This window comes from Oreochromis aureus, unplaced genomic scaffold, assembly GCF_013358895.1.
Source record: "Oreochromis aureus strain Israel breed Guangdong unplaced genomic scaffold, ZZ_aureus HiC_scaffold_377, whole genome shotgun sequence".
NCBI classification, from domain to species: Eukaryota; Metazoa; Chordata; class Actinopteri; order Cichliformes; family Cichlidae; genus Oreochromis; species Oreochromis aureus.
Genome location: NW_024108924.1, coordinates 100,001 through 108,102, shown reverse-complemented (window position 1 = coordinate 108,102; position 8,102 = coordinate 100,001). Strand labels below are relative to the sequence as shown.

The following is an 8,102-nucleotide window of genomic DNA, read 5'->3' as shown; positions in this document are numbered from 1 at the left end:
GTAAGCTGATGTATGTGCATTTATTGACACATTTTCTTGAGTGCTTATCCAGTTCAGGATCACAGTGGAGCTGCAGCTGGATATGTTCAGTAAAGAAACCTTACAAAAGTTAACATAAACCTGCATCTCTGTACGTTGTTGTCCACAGGATGAGAAAATCGAACTGGAAGACTGTGGAACATGTTAATAAATGTTTGTGTGTTTATGCCTGTGTCTTTCACAGGAGGCACTGAAAGGTTTCCCTAATAGTTCCTGGTGAATCAAAGCAGAACCATAAAGGTTGCTGGACTGCATGATGGCCTTACCCTGAGCAGTCATCCTGTTAAAGGAGGAACCAGTTAGAAGCTGTTTTCAAAGCAGCTGAGCAGATTTTATCTCAAGTAAGCGATTAACTGTTTGTTCATTTGTTCTGCCACTTAAAGAACATTTAAGGACGTCTTTTGAGTGTTTAGTTGAATTAATTCTACTGGCTCTCATGGTCATTTGTGATTATGGACATATTTTTCATGTTTTCAACCATTTAGTAAATTCTATCTATTTAGTAATATCTTTCAGCTATAAAATATAATATAAATATAAAAATATCTAAATATCTCCTGCCCTTTATATTTTAATGATGTAAGACCAGATGTCTGTTATCGTGTTACATTAGCATTCCTCACATATGAATGAGATGCTGTACAGTACAATCCTACTGACACATGAGAGGGATAACGACGGTTATTCAACATTGTTACACGACACATTCGAGCTGCATGTTGCAGACAAAGTGGCTAAATCATCTTTTTTGTGGTTTATTGTCTTCAAACCAGCAGACAAAGCTGATGGCAGAAGATGTTTGGAGAAGAACTTCAGGCCGTGGACTGAAAAGGTATTTTTTTCTTGTTATCAAAAGACATTTGGAGTGACGGCTTCTACAACTGTGCTGATGTGAAGCTTACAGTCTAAGAAATCACAGTGTTGATATTCAGCACAAAGAGAAAAGCTCACTTGTTTGAATTTATTTACAATCATAGTTTTTATACATTCTGACTGTAAACAGCTTTTACAGCTTTGATATTGTTTGACACTCGATATCAGGTGATGGTATTTAATTTAAAGGTTTCTGTGTCCCAATGAGCCATTTACACTGACCAGTGTTTCACTTTAACTGTAACATATTCATTATTTAGATCCAACATTTCTAAGAGAAATAACTGAATGTAAAAAATGGCAGCCCTCAGGCCAGGTTTATAGAGATATATGCATGCATTATGAAAGTTATGTATCCCAGATCATTTTTAGTCATCTAGTCATGGCAGACCCACCCTTCCTCCCAAGTTAACTGCAACCCAAAAGAACTAGTGGGGCTATTCACACACTCACAACCAGTGTGGGGTAAAAAGAGCCACTAAAAACCTGTCAGCCTGCACAGCTACAGATGTGCTAAAAGCTATAAGAGTTAGAAGCTCTGCTTATGGAGAAACTTTCTAAGCCTAACAGGGGACGGGTACTCCTGCCCAAATAACATGATATAACCCCACATACAGCCCAGCCATAAAATGAACCAAGTCATTTAGTTAAAGACAGCATGGGACCAAATGCATGTAACCAGCCTGCACCAACCTGACATTTCTTCCTCCTGAATTAAATGAATGAATGGATGAAAGTTAAATGACTACAAACCTAAAGCCACTAGTTCCCACACTGGAGTTCCCTGACACTGTGTTAACTGTACTGAGCTTGTATCAACAGTTGCAGCAGGCTAAGCTACCTGAGAGACTGCATTGAACGATTGTTTCTATCTTAATGGTTTCAGCTCATATGTTCTGCTTTTTCCTTTCAGTAGATCAAAGCAGCTCGTGCTCTTTCTGCTTCCATTTTGATGGCAAGAAGAAGAAGAAGAAGACTTCAGCGAAGTGGCGTTCATGGTCTCAGTGGACAGTCATGGTCACACACTGCATGTGGTTTTAAAAGCAACATGTCTGTTCACCACAACAATGGAGATGTGTAATATTAGTGCATGCTACGGTTCGTTCTTGAACATCAGTTTTGTTTTCTACTTTGACCACTTAGACCAAAAAAAGTGTTGTTTTCAGATTCTTTATTTTAAATCTATGAAGCACCTGCTCATTTTTTATTACAATTAGTTTCACATAAATGGTAGTGTTTCCTTTATGATCTTTTAATGCTTACACTACACTGTACACGTCTACATTAGAGACATTTCTGTTACCTATGTATGAGACTGGGCTGCTTGACTACGATTTGGAAATGGATGCAAAATCACACGGATCATGCTATTGTTTGTTTTTTAATATGATGGACTGAACACAGGAGGTATCTGACTAAGCAAAGATTAGTCCGATCCCATTTCTACCTGTCTCTACTGTTTCAACATTTTACTGAAGTTTGCTCAACTGTAATTGTCAGGATATATATTTATTCCAGCTCTCATAGGGCAAAGAAATGACTCAGACTTGTCAAATGTTCTTTGACTTGATACACAATATGAAGTTCACAATTTTCTTACAAATAAAACTATAACTAGAAAAAGTTGCATTTCCTGCGAAAATGCAGTGTGGATGCTTTAAAGCTGAAGCTATCTGCTGAAACTACACTGTAAAATATAACTTGTTGTTTCAACTTAAAAATATGAGGTAAAGGGCTGCCTTAAAATTTTAAGTTAAGTCAAGAAATAGAGTTTGTTCTTATAACACAACCAATTGTTATCTTAATGAAAAATCACATGTTGTCTGAACTTTCATCTTAGTTTAGTTGACTGAGATTTGTTAGTCAGTTCAACTCCTTTAATTGTCATTTTACTTGGGAAAATCCTTTCAGCTAAATTAAAATAATCTATTGTTTAAACTCTTGTCCTAGTTCAGTTGACTTGGGTTTTTAGTTAATTCAAATACTTTAGTAGTTCTTTTAACTTAGGAATCTATTTTAGCTTAACTAACATAATCTGTTAGCTAAGTTGATTTAAGTTTATTAATTAACTGAGCTCCTTAAGGTAGCTGAGTGAACTTGTAAATCAGTTTCATTTTAATTATCAGAGTTGATTGACTGGATGTAAAGAAAAATGTGTATTAAACATCTTAAGTTTTGTTTTTTTAGCTTTCTAACATCCATTTCAGCAAAACTACCTGTTAGGTTTATCTTAGATCTCAGGTTTAAATATCTACATTCTTTTAAATTAATTTTCTGTTGTTTACAGAAAAAAACCCCCACAGATTCCATTAAAGTCTATCTGATCATTTCATACAGAAAGTTTGTTTTAAGAACATGACAAGACAATTACTCATGAGCACCCAACATTCACCATTTATTGTGCCATCTTAGTCATCTGAGAAACAGAAAAATCAGTGACGTAGCTCATCAGGCTCACAATCCATCAAAACTCAAAGGCTGCTCCTGTGAAACAATAAATTTGAACTTGGTCTTGAGCCCAGTTTGGGTGAAGATTAAATTCTGACCAATACTCTAGGAGCAGTAGTGATTCTTGTGAAGTAACAACATAAAGTCTGCATTAATGTAATGTATCAACAGGACACTTGCTATTTTAGAAAAGTTATTCTTTACATTTACAAAATTTTTAAACTTCATTGTGCTCAGTCACACCTGTTAGCATAAAACTTGAAATATTAAAATAGTACAAAACCTTTGATAAGTGACAGTAAAGATCAGTTTATAACAACTAAGACATCAAACTCTTGTATTTGTCTTCGTTTACAATTGCAACAAATTCCACAGAACCAATATCTCTGAAAATGAGTGCATGCTTCTGAAACATTTGATAATATGAATATTTCAGAAACATCAGTTTGAGTCTGCTCAATTGCAAAACAAAGGAAAAACTACTGACTTGCATGAGATAAGCATCTGCAAAGTCCAGCATTATATTGTTGTTCACATAAGTTTCTTAAACCATGAACAAATGAGTAATTGTCTAATCTGGAATGTAAAGTGTAGTCATTTAGTGACATACAAAAGTGAGAATGAGAACTTGCAAGAATAAAAAACAAACAGTAAAATAAAAACTGTCCTTAACACTAAGGAGCATACAATTACAGTTCTGCATGGCTTTCTGCAAGAGTCTGTTTCTTAGACCATGCACTAGTGAGATGCACTGCCTTCCACCAATGTTCATTAGGATGTTCTGAATGACTTCAAAGATGTCCTTAAGTTCCTTTGGATAGTCTATGTTGAGGGCAAAAGAAGGCCCATCAGCATGGAAATGGCACTTGAGACATCCCTCAGATTAGACAGGATTACTGCCGCCTCAAGGACGACCAACACATCGATGATGTCTTCTTCTTTCACCAACGCAATGCCAACTTTCATCCTCTTAGAAAACGTGTCTTCAATACCTGTCGGCTATAAAAGGGTTCAAAGACAAAAAAAAAAAAAAAAAATTACACAATTACAATTACACAATATCCCTTGTGTTTAAGAATTCATGTCTTTCCAAAGAAGAGCCATACTGATGCTTTGGATGATGGTGATTGGCTTTGGGTAACACTTATTAGTTGTTAAAGTTTTTCAGAATGAGATATGCACCCCATGTTACAAATCCATTTCTTGCTTTAAACAAAGACCATGTTCATAAATAACTGAGCATGTCTTCAATTGCAGAATTCAAACAAAATTTTCAATTTAAATGGTAAATGGCCTGTATTTGTATAGCGCTTTACTAGTCCCCTAAGGACTCCAAAGTGCTTTACACATTCAGTCATTCACACACATGGGTGGATGACTGAATCGTGACTCAAGAGTTGACAGTTCGTCTTATAATTGGAAGGTTGCGGTTCGAGCCCCGGCTCCGACAGTTTCAGTCGTTGTGTCCTTGGGCAAGACACTTCACCCGTTGCCTACTGGTGGTGGTCAGAGGGCCCGGTGGTGCCAGTGTCCGGCAGCCTCGCCTCTGTCAGTGCGCCCCAGGGTGGCTGTGGCTACAATGTAGCTTGCCATCACCAGTGTGTGAATTTAAATCTACTTATGCTAAATATTGGCTGTGCTCTAAACCAAATCTGGCTGAGAATACATGAAATGTGCAAACTGCAGCTACACTGTGGTGCTGTCATTATTAAATTTACTAAAAGAAACAATGCTAACCTTCACAGTCTTGAAAGTGTGTGAGGGATCTTCCTTTAGAAAATGAGGTCCTCTGTCCTCTTCCTTTGTGTAGGGCTCTGGTCAAAGAAGTCAAAAAGAAAACAAAAACACTTTTTAAACAGTGTTTATGAAGCATGTAGACAGCTCCAAATTCACAGCTTTTGATACATAATTCCATCAATATATGATTATCATTGGAGATTTTGAATCAGGCTTATCAGGACATTCAAGTAGAATATGATATCCAACCTACCACCAATATACATAAATTCTGTAAAAGGTACCACACTAAATGTCCAGTTGTGAAATATGATGACAGACTTTACTTATCAGCTTTCTTTCAATGAGTTCATCAGTTGAACTGGATAACCTAAAACTTAAACAAAGGATTAGATTTCGCAGTTGAACACTTACATCATCACCGAAGCATCTTATGAGCCTAGTCAGCCCTCCTATGCCGCTCTTGATTTTGTACAGCTCCACGAACCTCTCCATAATGGTCAAGCACAGCAAAAGGAACCCTTTCAGGTTAACAGATGTAAGACGGGCAAATTCTGCTTCAACCTGAGCAATAGAAGAAGAGGGGTGGGGAGTACAGGCAGAATAAAAAAAAGATTCTTTGAGACCCAAATTTAAGCAAATGGTCATCTGAGGCCCATTAGAGAAAACACAAACACACAAAAGCAAACAAACAAAAAGATGCACTTTACCTGCCGTTCAGCAAACAAGGAAGTTCAGAGAACAATAAGCTCTGTCTTGAAATCTTTTAAAGTAGAATGATTGTGAAAATGACTTATGTGATGTAAAACTTTAGTAAATGTGCGATTAAAAGAACACTGAGTAAAAGGACAAGTAACAATTTCCTTATTCCTCAGATGTTTACCTTGATGAGCAATACTGTTTTAGTCCAACTGCCTCATTAAAGTTACACAACAGGCTTTTTACATTAAAGCCAGCGAGTCCATTACATACTCCCTTTTAGATCTGAAATACTGTGCACATTCTGTGTATATGTAGTGGGCGCTAATTTACCCAAAAGAGCGCAAAGTTTGCAAGTCCACCTCATTTAAATGACAAAGTCAGAAGTGATCATCTAGACCTGTGAAAATAAATTAATGACAAACTTGCAGTTATGGATGTTATTACAACCACAAGAACCTAAACAGTCTGCTCCATTGCTTTTGTTAATGAATCATTTGTTGGTAACACGTCTGAATATTTAGTTTATGCCACCTGCATGTGATCATCAATAGTGCCATATTACTTCTTAAGAAGTACCCTGACACTACAATCTTTATATCATTTGTTCTACAGAGCTATTAAATTACAATATAATCTGAGGTGTTTCCAGTATGACAAAATGCACAAATTGTAACTTACCATTTGACTCCACTGACAAAAATAAATCCCCAGCATCAAGTTTGGCTTCACAGACCTAAAATAAGTAAAATAAAAATATATGTTATAATTATATTGTTTTCGCCATTTATTCATGTTTGCTAATTTTCTGACATATAAACAATGTTAGTTTTGTTACAATACAGAGAATGCAGTTTAATTAAAAGGTAAATTATGCAAAAAAAACTTCTGCAGTATACCATGCCAAAAATCAGTGTCTCTGATGCCAATTATTTTATCACTACAGCTCTTTTAGTATGGAAACTCACACAATCTAGTCATACTGATCACAAGAGTTCAAAAATAAGTCAAAATAGTGAGCTGTTGTTAAGCATAAAGCATTTCAGGGTAACAAATAACTGCACAATAGAATTAAAGCAAAAATAAACACACTGGAGGACTATCTGATAAAAACTAATATAATGCTGGTTTGTAGACCATATTTTGTCTCAGTCCTCAGTGCACTCTTGCAGCTTAGCATGCAGCAGTTAATAACAACTTAAGTGATTACATAGGGGTAAACAGATGACAACAAGCATCCGAGTCCTGCCAAAAGTTCTTTTGAACCCAGCCAGTTATTGGAAATATTGCCAAAATGAACTTCCACCTAAAATACAACAGTCTGTGAACTTGAAAGAAATTTACAAGTACAGAGACAATATGAAATAAGCTTTATTAATTAGCTGAGTTAGCTTGCTAATATCGCAACAGTGGTTGAGTGCACAACCTTAAAGCTAGCGGCACAATACTTGTGATTTGGTCAGCGCCACATTAAACCCATAAAAAGGCCATATGTCAGTTTATTAGGTCAAGTTTGGTCATGACACACAAGCTGGACCTTGTCGGCTAAAGTTACATTAGCTAAAGCAAACATTTCGGTAAAAGAAAAACACACATCATGCCATAAATTCAAAACATGTTCCAACTTTTGTAGCTCTCTTTCCTTATAGTTATAACCAATATTACTCACCTTGAAAGCATATTCCAAAGAAGACGATTAGAAAACGTCCAAGTAAAGTGAGCATGTCGTTAACCGCCAATTCCCCATGATGCACCTCGGTAGCAGTCACGTGAGGCAGTTTTGAATCCTGCTGTGCTCAACTTACCCACATTGTCAAGTTCACATAAGTTTCTGATTTAGCTGGACATGAGTTTTCAAGTTAGCTTTTTTGGTGTAATTGGGACGTTTTAACTTGTAATTCTATGTTATAACAACAACTTCAGTCATCTATCGTCAAACTGATATAGAATAATATGTTGAAATAACAAACAGCTAGAATTACATTTTACAGTGTAGCTGAAAAACTGAAAAGTTGCAGAAATTGTAAAAACTTTGCTGAAGCAAAGGAACTTAGCTAAAATGTAATTACTTAGCAGAACTGCAATATCTTAGAGGAAACATAATACTTGGCAGAAATACAGTAGCATAGCAGAACTAAGCAGAAATATTGTAAATTACCAGAAACATGATAACTTCTCAAAAATACAAGAATTTAGGAGAAATAGTATAAAATAACAGGAAGAATATGTTTCGCCAAAAATTCTTAAACATTATAGAAATACTATGATTTAGAAAAATAGTACAACATAGCAGAAATACTGTGATT

The 8,102-nt window shown here is 35.9% G+C and overlaps 1 long non-coding RNA gene across 1 annotated transcript; it reads left to right on the top strand.

The window, feature by feature from the left end:
• The first annotated feature begins 310 nt into the window (after nucleotides 1-310).
• Nucleotides 311-1,997, top strand: LOC120437046. The gene is made up of 3 exons (XR_005610780.1): nucleotides 311-380; nucleotides 813-871; nucleotides 1,829-1,997. It is a non-coding gene; the product is annotated as an uncharacterized LOC120437046 (long non-coding RNA).
• Nucleotides 1,998-8,102: the final 6,105 nt, after the last annotated feature.